General features: G+C 44.8%; 1 gene segment (V, D, J or C); it reads left to right on the top strand.

The window, feature by feature from the left end:
- Positions 1–1,638: 1,638 nt before the first annotated feature.
- On the top strand, positions 1,639–8,467 carry LOC310992291 (Ig kappa-b4 chain C region-like). The segment is given in 3 exons: positions 1,639–1,662; positions 6,950–7,055; positions 7,973–8,467.
- The last annotated feature ends 12,686 nt before the right edge of the window (positions 8,468–21,153 follow it).

Below are 21,153 nucleotides of genomic sequence, written 5' to 3'. Positions count from 1 at the left end.
GCGGAACAACTGGCCCTAGTGTGAGTGCGCCCTTATTTGTGGCCGCTGCCAGGGCCACACGGGCTTTGGCTTTCAGCAATCAAGCGCTGTTTTCGTCTTTGTTAAAAACAATAACAGCAACAGCTGTAGGCAGCTGAGATCGCTGTGCCGTCACCATAGAAACGCAAGACGCATTACGGCTCATTCGCAAAACACCTTTCAATGGAAACACCCGCAAATAACAATTGCACTTTTTCGAAGTTTCAGAAATATCGCTTTTATTTTGCGAAAATCTGTAATGGAAACGCAGCATGTGATTAACCGCACTGTGTGTGTGTGTGTGTGTGTGTGTGTGTGTGAAATGTGACTCCGAAGCAGTCTGTGAATATCGCTAGTTAGCGTTAGCTTGTGCTAATGTTTACATACGCTTAATTAGCTGAGAGCCGATTCACCGTGTTTTTGTTTTTTTTTTTAATTGACATTTTTTCCCATTTTCCAAACATATATATACACACAACAGCCAACTCTCACATTATTACAAGAACAAAACAACAACACACACAACAAAACCACCTCCTTTGTGTACAACACATAGGAGGAAATGGTAGACAAACCAACAAAACAAACAGACAAACAACAACAACAACAACAAAAACCAAAAAGAAAATAAAGAAAGAAAGAAAGAAAAATAAATAAATAAATAAATAAGAAATTAAACACCTGGGGGGGGGGGGTTGCAGTTCTATACATTTTCCATATAGTCTCTGATCAGTAACCAAGGTCCATCATCTCCACGATCACGTTCAAGTAAGGTAGCGGTTGCCCGCTCCATTGCCAACAGGTCCAAAAAGTCTTCCAGCCAGGCGTCGACATTAAAACAGTTTGACTTTCTATGTTTCCAGTTTATCAGTACTATTCGTTTGACTGACATGAAGGCGAGTATAACAATTCGCTGTTTAAGAATTGATACATTATCAATTTGTTTCCCCAGCAGACAACTTAGAGGACATTCAGGTATCTGTAGGTCAAGAATGGACCTCAATTGAGCAATAACATTTTTCCAAAAATTCCTCACTGGGGGGCAATACCACAGTAGGTGGATTAACGTCCCTGCCTCTCCGCAGCCATGCCAACACAAGTGGGAAAGGGAGGGGTCCATTTTGTTCAGTGTATGTGGTGTAATGTAAGATCTATGCAACACTTTAAATTGAATGGTTTTATATCTCACACATTTAGAAGATGCAGTTGTGTTTCTCAAAATGGATTCCCACTGAGCATTTGTGATAGTGACACCTAAGTCCTTCTCCCATTGATGTTTTATGTGGCATAGGCTGTCAGGAGAGGCCAGGGATAACAATTTATACAAAACTGAAACCACTCTCCTCCCTGTGGCAATTTTCCTGAACTTATTGTCTAAATCACAGTTGCAACCAATGTTGACATTTTTTAGTATATGTGCCCTCAAGACAGATTTCAATTGTACATATGATAGAAATTCCGTGTCGCTAACCCCAAATACAATTTTTAATTCATTAAAGGATATCATGTCCCCATCTTTGATAATCTGGCCCAGTTCATTAATACCCTTATATTTCCAAACATTGTTGGACAATGGTCTGCCCCCTGCTGTAAATAGCGGGTTATTCCATATAGGGCATGATGGTAGTGAGGACCCCGAAAAAAGTAAGCATTTGTGTAAAGATTTAACTACCTCACATGAGAATTTTATTATAGGGTTATCCAATTTAAAATTAATTTTAGGATGAAAAAATAAAGCTGTTAACGACGCAGATTTACTATATTCTGCTAGGACCTTCTCTTCAGTCCACTTCCAACTGCCCATTTCATTCTTGTTCATATAGGCCCATGACAGGGGAAATCTAGCATTATAGGCCAAGTAGTATGTATAAACATCCGGGACACCCAATCCCCCACTTGTCCTAGGTCTCGACATTTTTTTGTGACTAATTCTTGGTGGCTTATCCTTCCACAAGAAACCTGTAAGCAATTTATTGATTTCTTTAAACCAATGTGGTGGAAATTTTAATGGTATGGCAGATATTAGAAATGACAGTCTAGGTAGGATGTTCATTTTAATAACTTCTACTCTGCCCCATAAAGATATGGGCAAAACTGTCCATCTCTTTACATCCTCCCTGATTGCCTTCAAAAGTTGTGGTCCATTTAAATCAAAAATCTTTTCTATGGGGGACTGGATATTTATTCCAAGATATCTCATGCCATCAATTCTCCACTGGAATGGGGCAGAACCAAGATGTGACGAGTAGGTCCGGTGGTTCAAGGGGATAGCTTCACTTTTAGTATAGTTTACCTTATATCCTGATAAAGCCCCAAATGCATCAATCAACTTCATCACCTGAGGTACAGACTCGGACGGTTGTGTTAATGTTAATAATAAATCGTCCGCAAACAAATTAACCTTAAAATCATATCCCCCAATATGTACACCAGAAATTTTTGCCTCTGACCGTATAGCACATGCCAAAGGTTCAAGGGCAAGTAAAAACAGGGATGGTGAGACAGGGCAGCCCTGCCGGGTGGATTTCATAAGATGAAAAGGTTCTGATATCATACCATTAGTTTTAATTGATGCAACTGGATTATTATAGAGAGCCCTAACCCATTGAATAATGGTTGGCCCGAAACCATATTTAGTGAGCACACAGAACAAATAACGCCATTCTATCCTATCAAAGGCTTTTTCAGCATCCAGCGATATAGCCATCGCTGGATGCTGCAAAGAACTTGCCTCTGACATTACATGAAAAAGCCTCCTCATGTTATTAGAGGCAAGGCGCCCCTTAATGAATCCTACTTGATCCAGATGTATCAATGAAGGTATTACAGACTCCAAACGCCTTGCAAGAATTTTGGCAAACAACTTATAATCATTATTTAATAAACTTATAGGACGAAAACTGCTCATTTGTGAATGGTCCTTTCCTGGCTTAGGCAATAAAGAAATTATAGCTTGGGACATACTATGTGGCATAGAGTTGTTAGCTATCATATCATTCAATAACAGTTTAAGAAGGGGGGCTAAATCTTGTTGAAAGCATTTATAAAATTCACTAGTATAACCATCATTTCCTGGTGACTTCCCTGTTGGAAGTGATTTTAAGGCAGAAATAATCTCATACTCACTAACCGGTGACTCCAGACTATCTCTCTCTTCCTCTTTTAAACCTGGTAGGGAAATGTCTTTGAAAAACATGTCCATATCCTTCTCTTCAAAAAAGCCCTCTGACTGGTAAAGTGTTTTTGTTTTGTATGTGACTCTTTTTCTTTCTCCTCGGCAGAAGTGTCGACAACCTCCTCATGTACACCGCTCAAGTCTCTCCTGTTTATGTTTATTTTGTGACAGGTATGGAGATGGTTAATTACGTTTAGTGTATGTCCACTGGTTAATATGTGGGGATGCTATTTACATGTGAAATGAATGAATGAGGGTCCTCTGAGAATAATTTAAGGCGAGACACGGCAGGCAAAAACATCGTTTTTTCACGCACTTATCAATTTTGAGATTTTGGGCTATTTTGCTTCCATAACATGTCTTCTTTCAGACTAATACAAAAAAATAGTCTAAAATACACATTATGGGTGTTTATTTTACTTCACTTTGACTGGTGTCGCCTGTAGATTTCTCCTAAATTCACCAGAACTGAGCGTTCTATCGCGGAGCGAGCCGCGTCTGTTCAGACTCCTGTCATATCAGGTATCGCTGTGAAGCTCTCTCTCTATCTCTCTCTATCTCTCTCTCTCTCTCTCTCCTGCACTAATGTGTCGGTTCCAAAAATGTTCATTTCCTTTGTACCAGCGACGAATCGTAAAAGTACGAGGGAGGGTCTCATTGGCTGGTGTCGTTTTCCGACAGCGTGATTCGTTTAGAAGCATCACGTGATGCGCTCTGAACAGCACGGAGGGACTTTTAAAAACGGGGAAAGGAAATCGATTTAAATCCTCACATAAAATAAAACAGCAACTCTCACTTGCTAGACAACAAAAGACACAGCACAGAAACTCACCGAGCCATAAGATCCCTTTACAAAGTGCGTCATCGCGGGAGCTGTCACCCGTAAAAAAACGAGTGTTTGCCGCCGGAGACCAGCGCGATACACAGCGGTGGCTTTTTTTTATTTTTTTTTTTTTTTTTTACACATCAGACGTCTGAATGAACTGATCGGAGATTTAATATGTCCCTGCGCTGGTACAGGGCTTAAAATTAACATAGATCCTCAGAATCACGTGTTCTGCAGTAGTTCTCAGTGACAGAGGTGAAACGGATGTGACACTGACATGGGCCAGAGATGAGCCAGACATAGAGAAACTGAAAACATTGGTTGTCATATTACAGATGAGCCCAACTAGGCTACACCTAAAGTGTTTCTTATTTTTATTTTTTCTCTGACCTACTGGCCCACGTTGTGTTTCCAGTAACAATGGGCTCTATGCACAGCGCCACTACTTTCTAAATTCAAGGCAGCTCTTTTATTTACTGACAAACTGATTAATCCAGGTGTGTCTGAGTAGTCACATTGGTCAGACACACCTGGATTCATCAGTTTGTCCAATAATGTAATACAGGAAACAAAGGAGCTGCCTTAAGTTCAGGAAGTAGAGCTGTGCATAAAGCCAATTTGTGGAATTTTTGCAATAGAATCTTTAAAGGCCGTTTTCTCAAAATGAGCTTTTTCTTATACTCTGGACCCGAAATCTCCAGTTCAGCAGCACTTACAGACACCAAACCTTCCAGTTGTATTCCTGCATATATTCTGAAGGTTTTTACAGAGGGGATTGTTGATATATCATTCACAGCCTCATTTATACAACAATTTATACCTAAAAACAGGGCGAAATTTGATTTTTTAGGGCTGGTGACAGTATTTTCTCATTTACAAAGTGATAAAAAGAGATATCCAAAATCCCCTCTGTAAAAACTTTTGACTTTAATATGTCAACAAAATAAAACAAGAATTTTGAAAGTGGCTTTATCCAATCTTCAGATTTCGGGTCTGGAAATGTACACAAATTCACGCATATTTAATTATATAATGTCTAATTTCCATATGTAAGCATAATATTTAAGAAAACATGTAATACAAAAAATAATTGTCTCAATCTAAGTAATAAACATAGAAAGTTTCATGGCAATAGCTGTTAGTTAAATTTTTTACCCTATTCACCTGGGGTGTCTCGCCTTAAGTTATTTCAGTTAATTAATTTTTATTTAAGTTAATTTAATATAATATTTTGGGAGTGATATTTCTCTATTTTACATTTTTATGTTCTGGTTTGATAAAAACCACTATTATTTTATGAGTAAAAGAGAGTCTGACTGGAACATGTCTGCAGAAGTGTCGACAACCTCCTCATGTACACCGCTCAAGTCTCTTCTGTTTATGTTTATTTTGTGACAGACCGAGTAAAGAATTGTCAGAGCCCACCAGCCCGTTTCCCTGGTTTATTGTCGCACAACACATCGCAGAGTACCGGCAGAGAGGGTTCTACATGGGTTACATTTTGCTTAACAAATGTAGCACACATGTATGGAGAGGTTATTACTCAACACATGTTCATCTTGGGCTGCGGCTACAGAAAGAAACTAAAGGTCAAAGGTCAACTCCTCAACTTTCTTCTGGCTCAGGATAAAATGGCTGCTCACCTGAGCAGGAGAAGAAAGTTGGAGGGAAGTTTGGACTGTGATGTAAAAACAATGTTCATCACAATGATAAAGAACAATAGTTCATTGATTTGAATGATTCTAGTCTAATGAAAGACTTAGTGTCTTTAGAGAAGGTCTGGTGTTGAGTGGCTAATGGAGGAAGAGAAACTACTGTGTGTGTGTGTGTGTGTGTGTGTGTGTGTGTGTGTGTGTGTGTGTGTGTGTGTGTGTGTGTGTGTGTGTGTGTGTGTGTGTCCTCAGTGAACTGTATCAGTCTCTGCAGTATCTTCCAGCTGCAGCAGTCAGTTCAGTTTCTGTTCACTTTGACTGAGGGAGGTTTTTGTACGACGCTTTTTCACTGTGTGAACACAGGACCACTGTGATAACTCTGACAGTAGTAAACTGCTGCATCTTCAGCCTGGACTCCACTGATGCTCAGAGTGAAGTCAGTCCCAGATCCACTGCCTGTAAAACGACTTGGAATCCCTGATATTCGTTCATTTGTGTAGCGGATGAGTGGTTTAGGAGTTTCTCCTTCTTTCAGCTGGTACCAGGCTAAACAATAAGCACTGTTACAGCTCGCAACCTGACGACTGACTCTACAGGTGATGGTGACTGAGGCTCCTACAGCAGAGCTCACTGCTCCAGACTGAGTCACTGTGACCTGACCTCTGGACTCTGAGGACACAGAGACAGAAACATCAAACAGAGTCCTGGTTTTGTGGGCTTCATTTCAGAGGGACAGATGTTGATAGAGGAGTTGGATTCTCTGGACTTTACCTGTGAAGCAGCAGCAGAGGAGAGTCCAGATGAGGACGGAGACCAAAGTCATGTTTTTGATGAGGAGGATTTCTGTGTCTTGTGTTGTCATGAAGGACAGCTGTCAGTCATCCAGTCTTCAACTCTCAGGACTATAAACTCTCCCAGAGCACTGGAGCATGGTGCTGCTGATGCAAAGTGGCTCTCTATGGAAATGCTCTGACTGACTCCAACAGGGACTGGGATCAGTCTCATCATCATGATTATCAATGGATCAATCAATTGATCAGTGTATTGATTGGAAATGTATCATTGATTGTTTTTATTTCAACAAATAATTGCAATTAAATTGATTGTAAAACCTCCTTTAGTCTGTTTGTATTTGATGCTAGAAAGATCAACTTTAATGTGAAATTCAATGCAATATATAAATATTTAAACATAATTATTATTTAGAAAAATATGATTAATTGTCAGATATAAAGTTATTAAAAAGAGGAAGTGCTAAGTAGAGTGTGTTGTTGTCAGAGTCAGAGAGCCGTGTCTCTACAGTCAGAGGTTTTTGTACGACGGCTCAGTCACTTTGTATCACTGTGGTACACGTTCGGTGGAGGAACCAGACTGGATGTTGGAAGTAAGTTGAATTTTTGATGTATTTTATTATGTGACTAAGAATATTTAGTCTGTCACACTTTGATTTGGATCTAGAAACTAAAATGTGTGATTTGACGTCTTCATTGACTTGATCTTTTTCCCTGAAATGTTGTGGCCACATCAGAAACTAGAGTTGAGTCTTTAAAGCGTAAATGATGAATGAGAACATTGTCAGTGTTTGGTCCAGAATAGAAATCATGTCATCAGATGTTTGGAGGACAGAAAGTTGAGGACTTGTAGTTGGAGTTGAGTCAGACAGAGTCCGAGCCGTGTCTCTCTACACTGAGAGCTTTTTGGAGCAGCACTCAGTCACTTTGTATCACTGTGCTGGACTTTTGCTGGAGGAACCAGACTGGATGTTGGAAGGAAGTTTCTCATCAACTCTTCAATATTGTCTCATCACTTCAGCTTGTGATTTGTGTGTGTGAACATTTGGAGGAGATGTCAATTTCCACTGGGCTGATCCAGATGACTTTCAACTCTCTGTTTGATTCTTCATTTCTCCTGTTGAACACATGAAGCTGCTTCTTTTGGATTCAGAGATGTGTGATGTTGAAATGTGCTGCTCACTTGTTTGTGGCTCATAATGTCCTTGAATCAACAAAGTCAACAGATTCCATCTCAGTCTTTAGTGTTTTACATCAATAATATTTCAGACGCTGTAAAACTATTTCAATCTGACATTTCTGACATTTGTTCATAGATATTTGAAGTGTAAAAATCCAGATGAAACATGAAGACATGAGAGGAACTTTGACCTTTTTATCTTTAGTACTGAAACCTGTCTGTTGCCATGGTTCAGCAGTGATGCCTGTCGGTTGCTATGGTTACTGTGCTGAGAGAGGGAAGTGAAAAACTGAACCAAAACCTTGTTGATGTGGTGTGTGTGTCTCCTAGGTGATGTGGCCCCCACCCTGACGGTGCTGCCCCCCTCCAGTGAGGAGCTGCAGCAGCAGGGGAAGGCCACGCTCATGTGCCTGGCCAACAAGGGCTTCCCCTCAGACTGGAGTCTGGTCTGGAAGGTGGACGGCAGCAGCAGCAGCAGCAGCAGCAGCAGCAGCAGCAGCTGGGAGGAGAGCAGGAGCCCCGGGGTGCTGGGGAAGGACGGCCTCTACAGCTGGAGCAGCACCCTGAGGCTCCCTGCAGACCAGTGGAGGAAGCTGGGCTCTGTGACCTGTGAGGCCACCCAGGGCTCCCAGACTGGGCTCTCAGAGACACTGAGGAGAGACCAGTGTTCCCAGTCCTGAGCTGATCACTGGGACTCTGCTGCTGCTTTTCCTCTGCTGCTCTCTCTCTCTCATTTCACATGTTTCACTAACAAGATTTAGCAGCTTCTCTCACTGTTTCAATGTTGTTTCTGTCTTTACACACAATAAAAATATCATCATCACATCACTTGTTTTCATGTGTTTTCATTGAATGTTTCCATGACGACTTCTTATTCCTGTGTGATGAGTTGACAGAGAAAGTCTGAGATGTCAAATATATGTCCATATATACTGTAAGTTTGTCCTGTAGTGTGTATAAACTCACAACTTGTCATTATTGATTGATTGATCAGTATCAATACTTTGGGCTCTATTTTCCTGGCGCAACTCGGGGTCGCAGGGAGGCGAGCCCTGACACAGCCGGCGCAGTGGCATTTTCCTCCGGTGCAACAAGGTGCGCAGCGGATTTGATAAATTGGCAGACTGCTGTGCGCCGAGAGGGGAGTGGTCGCGCAGCAGGGGGAGGTGTCGACAGATTCACCTTGGCGCAGTGACAATTTGTTGCCAATAGACCGCGCGGAGAGTGCGCCGAAAGCTCGCCAGCTCCAACCTGGTCTAGTCTCAGTGCAAGGCGAAGCGCAGCCAGCGGACTGGTATTTTGACTGCCCAGCTCGCAGTGCACCCACGTCACCAAGACCTCACAGGCAGGTTTCCACAGTTCCAGGCACATTTAAATGCAATTAATAATAATAATAATAATAATCACAATAACCCCTATTTATTGTAACTATCTGAATCAGCACATACACGTATATCGATTGTCCCGTCACACTGATGACAGATCAAAGGCTGTCGGCATGCGTAATGGAAACTCAGCCTGAATGAATTAACACAGATGAAACCAGGGAGGGACTGGACAGAAAAGCAGCCGTGGATGTCCCAAGAGCAGGTGTTGACACTACACACTGTGCCGTTGCAGATGATCAGCTATTTATTTATTTACTTATTGATTTATTAGAGGGCAGCGGCAGCATCGTCACGCGACCATAACAAATAAAACTGAAAACAAATAAACTATCATCTCTCACAGCAAACCACAATCAGCCTCGTCATCAGATAGTGAGCAGATATTCACATCTCCATCTCAGGTAAATTCTAAAGAAAAAAGAAAAAGAGAGACGCTCCGTGATGCCTCCTTTACGCACAGCTGTTTGTTTATGTTGTGATCTGTGCACACGGGTTTAAATATAGGTTACTAAATATGAGTGTCTTTATTAATGGAAAAGGTGTGTGTGTGTGTGTGTGTGTTTTTTTCTTTTGTTTTTGTTTTTTACTGGGCAACAGCTCTCAATATGTCAGAGCAAACCTGGATAACATCATAACCTCCTCCCTCCCAGACTACTTTTGCATCATCAGCCCGTGAGGTCTGTTCGACGTGCACACGCTGCTTCATACGTACGCAGCTTTTTTGTCACGCGTGAAATACAACCTGCGCGTAACAACGCACGCATGCGTAACAAAGTAACCATGCGTGCACATGTAACGGAGTTAAAAGATAATTTGATTCCACTTGCCATAAAAACTCACCACACAACACAAAAACTTGTTTTTCCTATGGTAATTAAATGCATCACCCCTGCGGATTAGGGTCGTGCACCCCGGGGGGTAGCCGTAGTCGGACGATGCTGTTTCCCTGGTAGGTGCACAAGCTACGAGCTCCGCTATTGTTTCATATTAATTACTTTATTTTCAATGCTAAGGCGTGGTTTAAGTTGTATTTCTTAAGCTTATAGCTCCCGAACAGTCGAGCACGTCCTTTTCCATATAAAGTTGACGGTGTTTTTCTTTTATTTCTGTTTACAACATGGCTAGGGTTACATGTGGTAGCTAACCTGCACTTTCCTTTCGTTTTACATTTTTCAGCCGTGTATGTGTGTGTGTGTGAGAAAAGAAGAGCTGGACTGACTGTAAATGTGGATTTCTCTGCCAGGTACGCTTTGTGTTATTTTATGTTAGTTTTGAGAATGTTTAGGTAGTCGGACGATGCTGTTTCCCTGCCGTGTATGTGTGTGTGTGTGTGAGAAAAGAAGAGCTGGACTGACTGTAAATGTGGATTTCTCTGCCAGGTCAGTCCATGTGTGCACAATAAACGGCGAGGTTGCCAACGGTGAAAGTCTGACTCGTATGTTAAAACTACACAACGCAAGGATGAGTACCAAAACCGCTACAATGGTGCCGTGACCCGTCCGTGACTTCACTGCTGCCGGGGTCTGCTCGTCTCCATGGTGACGCTGCGAGCTCGACGTGGGACCTGTGGCTCTGCACGCGACTGCTTCACCTGTGCTTTATTCATTCCCTGGGTATCGTGAGTCCGGTTACAGCAAAGAACCCGGGTTTGGACTGTGTTTTTTTTTCTGTTTAAAGGTGGCCTGTCTGTGCCACGGGAAAAAAAAAAAAAGGAAGTAAAAAAAAAAAAAAGTTTTCCTTTTTTTGTGGATTCCAGTAGTGAACATGTCTTTGATATAGTGATGTGTTTTAATGTGTATTAGTGGGGATATATATATATATTTTTTTCTTTCTTTTTCTACTCTTTCATCATATTTGTGGTCCATTTGATGCATAAATCCCCCAAGGTATATATATTTTTTCTCTATTTGAGATAACTGTCAACAAGACAGAAAAGAAAAAGAAAAAAAGGAGAAGAGTAATAAGTTAGTAACTTAAAGCTGCAAAAGGGCAACATAATCTTAGTTGTAGATTTTGAGATTTTATTTCATTTTTTCAAAGACAATGGCTCAACATAACGTGTCAAGTGTTGGTAGGGGTTCAGTCAGTTTCCTACACTGGATGGGTTTAGTGAAGGCAGACATGTTACATCTACTCCTCACAGTCGCCCTGGGAGGGATAGTGCATGTGCCACTGCAGATGTTGGGGTGGATGGGGAGTCTGCACTTTCTGGTCAAGATGTCCACGTTCTCAGTGACCTGGTGAAACAGATAGGGACCAGTATAGGTGAGAACATCGTTTCATGTCTTAAGTCCATTCCAGCTACTGATGCTAACATGACTCAGTCAACCACAGCAGATCTTTCTAAAGTTAACTTGACAATTACACATGACAGTTATGAACCACATCCTTTCCGGGGGGATAACACTGATAGGATGTCAGTCTCTGAGTGGGAGGAAGCTATGAGGCTTTACCTGAGTAGGAGGGGCATTGAGCTATGTTACCAGGTGGATGAGGTTTTGGGCAAGCTAAGGGGGAGGGCACGTGATGTATGTAGTGACCATTGGGCTTCGCAGTCAACCCTCCTTAGACTTAAAGTCAGGCCCTCAACCAGTATTTGACATACTTAAGCAGCACTTTGGTGACTCTGTGACCTCCTTTATGCCCCTTGCTGACTTTTATGACACAAAGCCTTGACCCACTGAGACAGCTGTTGACTATTGGATCCGGCTTAACAAAGCCATTGACACTGCTGTAGATGGACTAAAGAGACAGGGAAAGACTCTCGACAATCCTTCCCGTGAAGTCACAGTCATGTTTATCACTCACTGTCCAGATACTGAGCTGTCTCTAGTCTTCAGCTGCAAGCCGCTGGAAGAGTGGACGGCTACTGATGTTCAGGTGAGGCTGGATGAACACCACCGAAAGAGGCGCCTCCAGCAGCGTCAGTCTTTAACCCCAACCGGAAGCCTGCAATCCAACCAGGCTGCGAACGTTTTGCAGTGCCACGCCCAGTCTGCAGGGGGGGCCCCTGCCCCTCAACTAGTTACAGTCGCCAGAACGTCACAGTCTGAAGGGCAGTCGCTTGACCATGTTATCACTCTCCTTGAGCGGTTACTGCAGCGAGAGGCTTCCCGTCATTCCAGGTCACCAAGGTCAGGTGCTGGTGGCCGCAGCAGGTCTCGGGGCCCGTGTTCTGTTTGTGGGGGTGACGACCATGATACTGTGTCTCATTGCAGGAGAGAGCGGCTTTGTTTTCGCTGTTACGCTACTGGACATCAGGCTGTGACCTGTCATAGCGCTCCTCCTTCTGACTTACCTGCTGCTCAGTCTGGTGGTTCCAACCAGCAGGGAAACTAGCTGGCCCACATGAGCAGGGGAGTAGTGTAGGGCCAAATGACGTGTCCCCACAAGATTTTGATGATGTTGATCTTGAGTCAGTATACTTACAGTTCTGCTCCTTAGCAGGTGATAACTCCACTGTGATTATTCAAAATACACAGAGACTGTCTGCAACTGATAACCTGTTTCACACTGATGTGCTGATCCAAGATACTGTAAAACTTAGAGCTATGCTTGACAGCGGCTCTATGGCCTGTTCCTTGAGCTCTAGTGTGCTCCCCCTCCTGAAGCAGAATAATGTTGTTTCCCCTGACTCTGTCTCTCCCACTTCAGTTGTCCTTGTTGGATGTGGAGGTTCGAGAACAAACCCTGTCGGTGTGTGTGAGTTGCAGATGAGGGTGTTTGGCTGTTGCTTCTCGGTTCCAACGCTCATCGTGGAGGGCCAAAGTGATGATCTCATTCTGGGCAGCAATGTCATGAAACACCTCATTCGAGCGCTGAAGTACTCTGGAGACTTCGGGGAGAGAACGTCTCTTTCTGGTCAAGTCCCTGTGGAGGAAGGGAGCCTGCTGCAGCTGTTGACCACTGTGGAGACATGGAGAGGTGATGAGTGTCCTGCTAAGGTTGGTACTGTTAAACTCAAGCATGCAGTGACCCTGGAGCCCTTGACAGAACACTTAGTCTGGGGTCGCCTACCTGCCCATCTATGTCTCTCAGTTGGCAGCACGGTGGTTGTGGAGCCAAGTGTGTCAAGTACTGTGCCGCGTTCAACAGTGCAGTGGCAGTGCCCCAACACCTTCCTATCTCCTCAAAAGCTGTGTCAGCTGTTCTTGAACACTCTCTGGAGAATGATTGCTTGCCCCCTCATGCATTCTGTTTGCCGCAACTCACTCAGTCACTTCTGCCTTCCGACCTGTCTGATTTCCGCCCTTTGCCCATTGACAAACTGACATCTTTGCAACGTGCTGATACATGCTTGGGTCGAGTTCTCCACTTTGTGGAACGCCAGAGACGTCCGTCGAGACGAGAACGCCCCCGTGAGCCAGCTGAAGCCTTGCGGCTTCTCCGGCACTGGGAACAACTTTCCATCAAGGCAGGTGTTCTGTATCGCACGTCGAAAGATGTTGTGACAAAGAGAAAGACGTACAAGTATGTCGTACCCACACAACTGAAAAGTAAGGTCCTGAAAGGTATCCACGATGAGGCGGGTCATCAGGGGCAGAAGAGGACGCTCTACTTGGCTAGACAGCGGTTTTACTGGATCGGGATGGAGAAGGATGTCAAGGATTATGTGCAGCACTGTCGGCGTTGTTTGGTCAGTCTGGTGGTTCCAACCAGCAGGGAAACTAGCTGGCCCACATGAGCAGGGGAGTAGTGTAGGGCCAAATGACGTGTCCCCACAAGATTTTGATGATGTTGATCTTGAGTCAGTATACTCACAGTTCTGCTCCTGAGCAGGTGATAACTCCACTGTGATTATTCAAAATACACAGAGACTGTCTGCAACTGATAACCTGTTTCACACTGATGTGCTGATCCAAGATACTGTAAAACTTAGAGCTATGCTTGACAGCGGCTCTCTGGCCTGTTCCTTGAGCTCTAGTGTGCTCCCCCTCCTGAAGCAGAATAATGTTGTTTCCCCTGACTCTGTCTCTCCCACTTCAGTTGTCCTTGTTGGATGTGGAGGTTCGAGAACAAACCCTGTCGGTGTGTGTGAGTTGCAGATGAGGGTGTTTGGCTGTTGCTTCTCGGTTCCAACGCTCATCGTGGAGGGCCAAAGTGATGATCTCATTCTGGGCAGCAATGTCATGAAACACCTCATTCGAGCGCTGAAGTACTCTGGAGACTTCGGGGAGAGAACGTCTCTTTCTGGTCAAGTCCCTGTGGAGGAAGGGAGCCTGCTGCAGCTGTTGACCACTGTGGAGACATGGAGAGGTGATGAGTGTCCTGCTAAGGTTGGTACTGTTAAACTCAAGCATGCAGTGACCCTGGAGCCCTTGACAGAACACTTAGTCTGGGGTCGCCTACCTGCCCATCTATGTCTCTCAGTTGGCAGCACGGTGGTTGTGGAGCCAAGTGTGTCAAGTACTGTGCCGCGTTCAGTGATGGTGGGCCGTGTTGTGACACCACTGTGGGGCGACGGATGTGTTCCAGTGAGAGTCATTAACCCCTCCCCCAGACCAGTGACATTGAGACGCAACTGCAAGATTGCTGACGTGTCACCCTGTGTGGCACTGGAAGACTTTGACACTGACTACTTTTATGTGACTGACTCACCTGATGAAGTGAAATGTACTGTGACAAAGACAGCTGACAAACCTGACACAGCCAGTGAGAAGAGCTTGACTGTTGACTCAGACTGTACTGCCAGACCGACACTTAACCCTATGCTCTCTGACCTTGGACTGCAGGACATTGACATTGACGCAACTCACCTGTCCCCCTTCTGGAAAGCGAAGCTTGTTGACCTGCTGGCTAAGTATGAGTCCATCTTCTCTCGCCACAGGATGGACTGTGGTAAAGCCAAAGACTTTGTTCACCGCATCCGACTGAGTGACAGCAAGCCCTTCAGACTCCCCTATCGCCGACTGTCCCCATCACACTATGAGAAGCTGAGGGTAGCTTTAAATGAGATGGAGGAGCGTGACATCATAAGGAAGTCTGCAAGCGAGTACGCATCACCTCTTGTTCTTGTCTGGAAAAAGAACGGCGACCTGCGTCTCTGCACTGATTTTCGGTGGCTGAACGCACGCACTGTCCGCGACGCACATCCCTTGCCTCACCAGGCTGATGCCTTGGCTGCCCTGGGGGGGAATGCGTTCTTTTCAACCATGGATCTGACCTCTGGGTATTATAACGTGGAAGTACATGAGGAGGATAAGAAGTTCACCGCGTTCACCTCTCCTTTTGGGCTATATGAGTACAACAGGCTCCCGCAGGGACTTTGCAACAGCCCGGCCACGTTCATGAGGATGATGATGGCTATCTTCGGTGATCAAAACTTTTTGTGCCTCTTGTGTTATCTTGATGATATTCTTGTGTTCGCCCCCAATGAACAGCTGGCATTACAGAGGTTGGAGATGGTGTTCGAGAGGTTAAAGGCGCACAACCTGAAACTAGCTCCCAAAAAGTGTCGCTTCATGAGACCTTCGGTGAAGTTTCTGGGGCATATTGTGACGAAGGAAGGCATTTCAACTGATCCCGAGAAAGTCAGAGCTATTGTGGAGTTGCAGGAGAATGACTTAATGGTGGAGGGCACTGACATCCCATCCCCCACCAAGATCAGATCCTTTCTTGGGATGGTTGGGTTTTATCAGCAGTTTTTTGAGGGGTACTCTGGTATTAGCAAGCCTTTGTTCGCGCTGACATCTGGTGGAAAGAGGGTGCGACGTACCAGAGGTAAGCAGGTCCGGCTTACATCTCGGACCCTCTCTTCGGCTGATTGGACTCCTGCATGCAGTGAGGCTTTCAGTAAGCTAAAGCAGGCTTTGTTGAACAATGTCACTCTCGCTCACCCCGATTTCAGTAAGCCTTTCCTCCTGTCGGTTGATGCCTCCTCCAATGGTCTCGGGGCAGTGCTTTCTCAGCTGGCTGATGGTGATGATGTTGCGAGGCCCATTGCGTTTGCCAGCAAGTCGCTGAATTATGCCCAGTCTCGCTACCCAGCACACAGGCTGGAATTCCTCGCACTTAAGTGGGCTGTGTGCGACAAGTTCAGCCATTGGCTGAGAGGTCACAAATTCACTGTATGGACCGACAATAACCCGCTCACTTACATTCTCAGTAAACCAAAGCTGGACGCCTGTGAGCAGAGGTGGGTGTCGAAACTGGCCCCATATGACTTTGACATCAGATACATTCCTGGTCCTAAGAATGTGGTGGCGGACGCCCTCAGTCGTGAGCCTTTTGTGCACCCCAGTGTTCTCCATCGCCTCACTACAGTCCCCTATGGTGCACTTTTGGAGGCAGCAAATGCCTTGGAACCTGACTGTGTGCAGGATGCTTTTCGCTGGTCCTGTGATCCTCTCAGCCGCCTGCAACATCGTCCCTTGACTGTGGCCTCCAACAGTGCAGTGGCAGTGCCCCAACACCTTCCTATCTCCTCAAAAGCTGTGTCAGCTGTTCTTGAACACTCTCTGGAGAATGATTGCTTGCCCCCTCATGCATTCTGTTTGCCGCAACTCACTCAGTCACTTCTGCCTTCCGACCTGTCTGATTTCCGCCCTTTGCCCATTGACAAACTGACATCGTTGCAACGTGCTGATACATGCTTGGGTCGAGTTCTCAACTTTGTGGAACGCCAGAGACGTCCGTCGAGACGAGAACGCCCCCGTGAGCCAGCTGAAGCCTTGCGGCTTCTCCGGCACTGGGAACAACTTTCCATCAAGGCAGGTGTTCTGTATCGCACGTCGAAAGATGTTGTGACAAAGAGAAAGACGTACAAGTATGTCGTACCCACACAACTGAAAAGTAAGGTCCTGAAAGGTATCCACGATGAGGCGGGTCATCAGGGGCAGAAGAGGACGCTCTACTTGGCTAGACAGCGGTTTTACTGGATCGGGATGGAGAAGGATGTCAAGGATTATGTGCAGCACTGTCGGCGTTGTTTGGTCAGTAAGTCTCCTGAACCTGAGGCCAGGGCGCCACTCGAGAGTGTTAAGACATCCAGACCTCTTGAGTTGGTCTGCATTGACTTTTGGTCAGCTGAAGACTCATCCAACATATCTCTCGACGTGCTCGTTGTGACTGACCATTTTACTAAACTGGCTCAGGCCTACCTCTGTCCCAACCAGTCCGCCAAGGCTGTCGCTCATCAACTCTGGAACAACTTCTTCTGTGTTTATGGCTTCCCAGAGCGAGTGCACTCGGACCAAGGTGCGAACTTCGAAAGCAGCCTGATTGCAGAGATGCTCCAAGTCGCTGGCGTTGAGAAGTCTCATACAACACCTTACCATCCCATGGGCAATGGGGCAGTCGAAAGGTTCAATCGCACCCTTGGGAACATGATCAGAGCTCTTCCACCCAGAGCCAAACAGAAATGGCCCCAGCTCCTGCGTTCACTCACCTTCTCCTACAATGCAACAGTCCATGAAACCACAGGTTTTGCACCTTTTCTACTCATGTTCGGCAGGGTTCCTAGATTGCCTGTGGACATGTTGTTTCAGTCTGTGCTCATGGATGAGCGAGTGGTGGATTATGATGTCTATGTGCAGTGTCTCCGCCGTGGATCAGGATTGCTCAGATTTCAACCACAAAACAACAAGAGAAACAGACTGAGCTGTACAACCGCAAGGTCAGGGGTGCACCTGTGGAGGTCGGGGACAGAGTCTTGTTGGCTAACAAAGGAGAACGAGGTCGGAGGAAGCTGGCTGATCGCTGGGAGAGTCATCTGTACACTGTTGTGGAGAAACAGAATAACACTCACACCTTCAGACTCAGGAACTGTGCGACAAACCAGGAGAAAGTGGTCCACAGGAACCTCATCATGCCTGTAAACTTTTTACCTGTTCCTGCTGATCCGGAAGATGGTGGCTCTTTTGTCAGTGACCTGACTGATGAGGCTGAGGATGAGTCTGTGGTGGGTGTAGAACATGATGGTTCGACTGTTCTTCCTGGATGTGGACCTGAGGACAGGACTGTCTATTGGATCTCTCAGCTCCCAGCCTCCACCGGAGATCAGTCGACCTCTATGGCTGATGTGGATGGACATGACAAGACCGGATTTGACACACCTGATCAAGTTGACCCTGACAGTTGCAATGAGAACAGGCTTGACAGTTCAGACAAGAGCATTTCTGACAAACTGAACCAGTCTGACCCTTGTGGTTCTGCTGTTAATGCTGACTGTTCTGTTGACTTACCTGACTCTCAACCTTCTGTCTCTCTCTCAGTTGACTTGCTGCCTCCTGATGCTAGGTCTGTTACTACATCAGAGGCAGGACAAAACCATTCCTGTGATAGTTTGCAGAGAATGCGAACAAGATATGGAAGAGTTGTTAGGCCAGTCGTCAGACTTATTCAGAATATGCACCAGAAAGTTGTTGCTGGCCGCTAGTTTTATTTCTTGTTATGGCCTTACATATGTGTAGGTGATTATTGGCTCAAATATGGCCTATGAGTTCCTTCAATTTTGAGGAGGGTTTGGTTCTTATATTTTTTTTGTGATGGTTTGACACCTGTGTGTGACTACTAGATGGGTGTGTCCGGGTGGTGAATTTGTGTGCTGCTTTACTGACATGATTTCTAAGTAATTTAACATGTATATGGGCATGTTATTCCTATGGGTGTCGGAAGGCTTTGCTACCCTTCCTCATTCTAATTCTTCAAGAATAGTCTCTTGACTGGAGTATTTGGTATCTGTGATATTAGCAGCACTGTACACTTTGAACATTTTTTTTTTATCCATTACCTCCTCTTGATATGATGTTATTTGTACCTGGTATGTTTGTACTTATGGGAATATGCGGTCCAGTCTCATTTTTTTTTTCTTTTGGTTCGGTTATATGGGCAAGTGGAGATCAGTAGGGGGGAATGTAACGGAGTTAAAAGATAATTTGATTCCACTTGCCATAAAAACTCACCACACAACACAAAAACTTGTTTTTCCTATGGTAATTAAATGCATCACCCCTGCGGATTAGGGTCGTGCACCCCGGGGGGTAGCCGTAGTCGGACGATGCTGTTTCCCTGGTAGGTGCACAAGCTACGAGCTCCGCTATTGTTTCATATTAATTACTTTATTTTCAATGCTAAGGCGTGGTTTAAGTTGTATTTCTTAAGCATATAGCTCCCGAACAGTCGAGCACGTCCTTTTCCATATAAAGTTGACGGTGTTTTTCTTTTATTTCTGTTTACAACATGGCTAGGGTTACATGTGGTAGCTAACCTGCACTTTCCTTTCGTTTTACATTTTTCAGCCGTGTATGTGTGTGTGTGTGAGAAAAGAAGAGCTGGACTGACTGTAAATGTGGATTTCTCTGCCAGGTACGCTTTGTGTTATTTTATGTTAGTTTTGAGAATGTTTAGGTAGTCGGACGATGCTGTTTCCCTGCCGTGTATGTGTGTGTGTGTGTGAGAAAAGAAGAGCTGGACTGACTGTAAATGTGGATTTCTCTGCCAGGTCAGTCCATGTGTGCACAATAAACGGCGAGGTTGCCAACGGTGAAAGTCTGACTCGTATGTTAAAACTACACAACGCAAGGATGAGTACCAAAACCGCTACACACACACACATCGCTGCGCGTCTTTCCGGTTGTTTTGATATCGATTTCACCCCATAGTGTGTGTGTGTGTGTGTGTGTGTCCTCAGCAGGCCCGGCTCTAGCCATTTTGGTGCCCTAGGCGAGATTACTCCCAGGCGCCCCCCCCCCGCCCCCCCAACAATTATCAATAATGATTATAATGATAACGTACATGTAGCAGTGTATCTGTATGCCCCCTCTGACCCCGAGATACACAACTTGCACAACAATCAGTAAAATTTCATTGAGTAAATCCTGGGTGAAGACATGAAAAAAATGAGTCTCTCTACAGTCATGAGAATAACCTGTTGTGATGCTTGAAATGGGTATAAGTCTTAGCTTCACAAAAGCAGTGGAATATACTGTCTGAATAAAGGCTAATAGATACTGTAAGTGTGGAAAACAAGTTAAAATGAAATTTTGTGAAATTGCTTTGTGAGCATAAATGTTATCTGTCATTCTATTTTCACCAAATGTCTCAAATGTAAAATAAAAGAAGCTAAATATTGACTTAACATTACATTTCAAACTTCATGAGATGTGTGTAGCCCTAAATGAGAAATTAGCTTTTTTTCTCCAAACAAAATATCAACTAAACAGACAAAAAACACAAATTTACAATATTTAACCTATATAATGTACCCTCCATGTGTTGTCACTGTGGTGCTGTTTAAGAGGTAAAAAAAATGGTTTGAGAGCTCAGCAGGTCTGGAGCTGGAGCTGTGGCCCTGCTGTCTAAGCAGGCTGAAGTCTCAACTCTCTCTTCTTTTTTCAATATCTTCCTCATCAAATGAGTCAGAACTTTCAGCCTCTGAAGCACCGTCATCCTCCTCACTGCTTCTCTCTCTCTCTCTCTCTCTCTCTCTCTCTCTCTCTCTCTCTCTCTCTCTCTCTCCTAACGATTCTGCGGGTTCGAAGCGCTTCACAGCTGTTCTTTTGATTGACAGGTCGTCAAGGGCGGCGTAAAATGACCGTAATATAAACAAAAACATATCGAGACGGTCGCGCAAACGAGCTGGCATTTGCGCCGACTTTGAGGATTAATGCAACCAAGTATCCACACATCTAATTAAAAATGTGGTGTTTCTAACAAGAAAACGGCTTGAAAGCATTCCCACTGCAGACAGGTAGCCTACCTCTGCTGTGTGTGTGACTGCGGGGAGAGCGGAGGGCAGTACCAATGGGCATGTGGGGGAGAGAGGGGGGGGCAACTTAGTAAGTAATGTTGTAACACATTATATTATTACTTTTTAATAGGTATTGCTTTGCATTTAAATTAACGTGGGATTATTTTTTGTATTAAGAAATAATAGTACCAACTAGTCAACTAGTTATAAAAAATAGTGAAAGTTACACTTTTTTTTCTTTTCCATTTGTGGCGCTGGCGCCCCCTGGATGGACGGCGCCCTTAGCATTTGCCTATACGGCCTATGCCACGGGCCGGCCCTGGTCCTCAGTGAACTGTATCAGTCTCTGCAGTATCTTCCAGCTGCAGCAGTCAGTTCAGTTTCTGTTCACTTTGACTGAGGGAGGTTTTTGTACGACGCTTTTTCACTGTGTG

This window comes from Trachurus trachurus (genome assembly GCF_905171665.1).
Source record: "Trachurus trachurus genome assembly, chromosome: 10".
NCBI lineage: Eukaryota > Metazoa > Chordata > Actinopteri > Carangiformes > Carangidae > Trachurus > Trachurus trachurus.
Note: the sequence above shows the minus strand (reverse complement) of the source record. Positions and strands in the feature narration are given on the sequence as shown.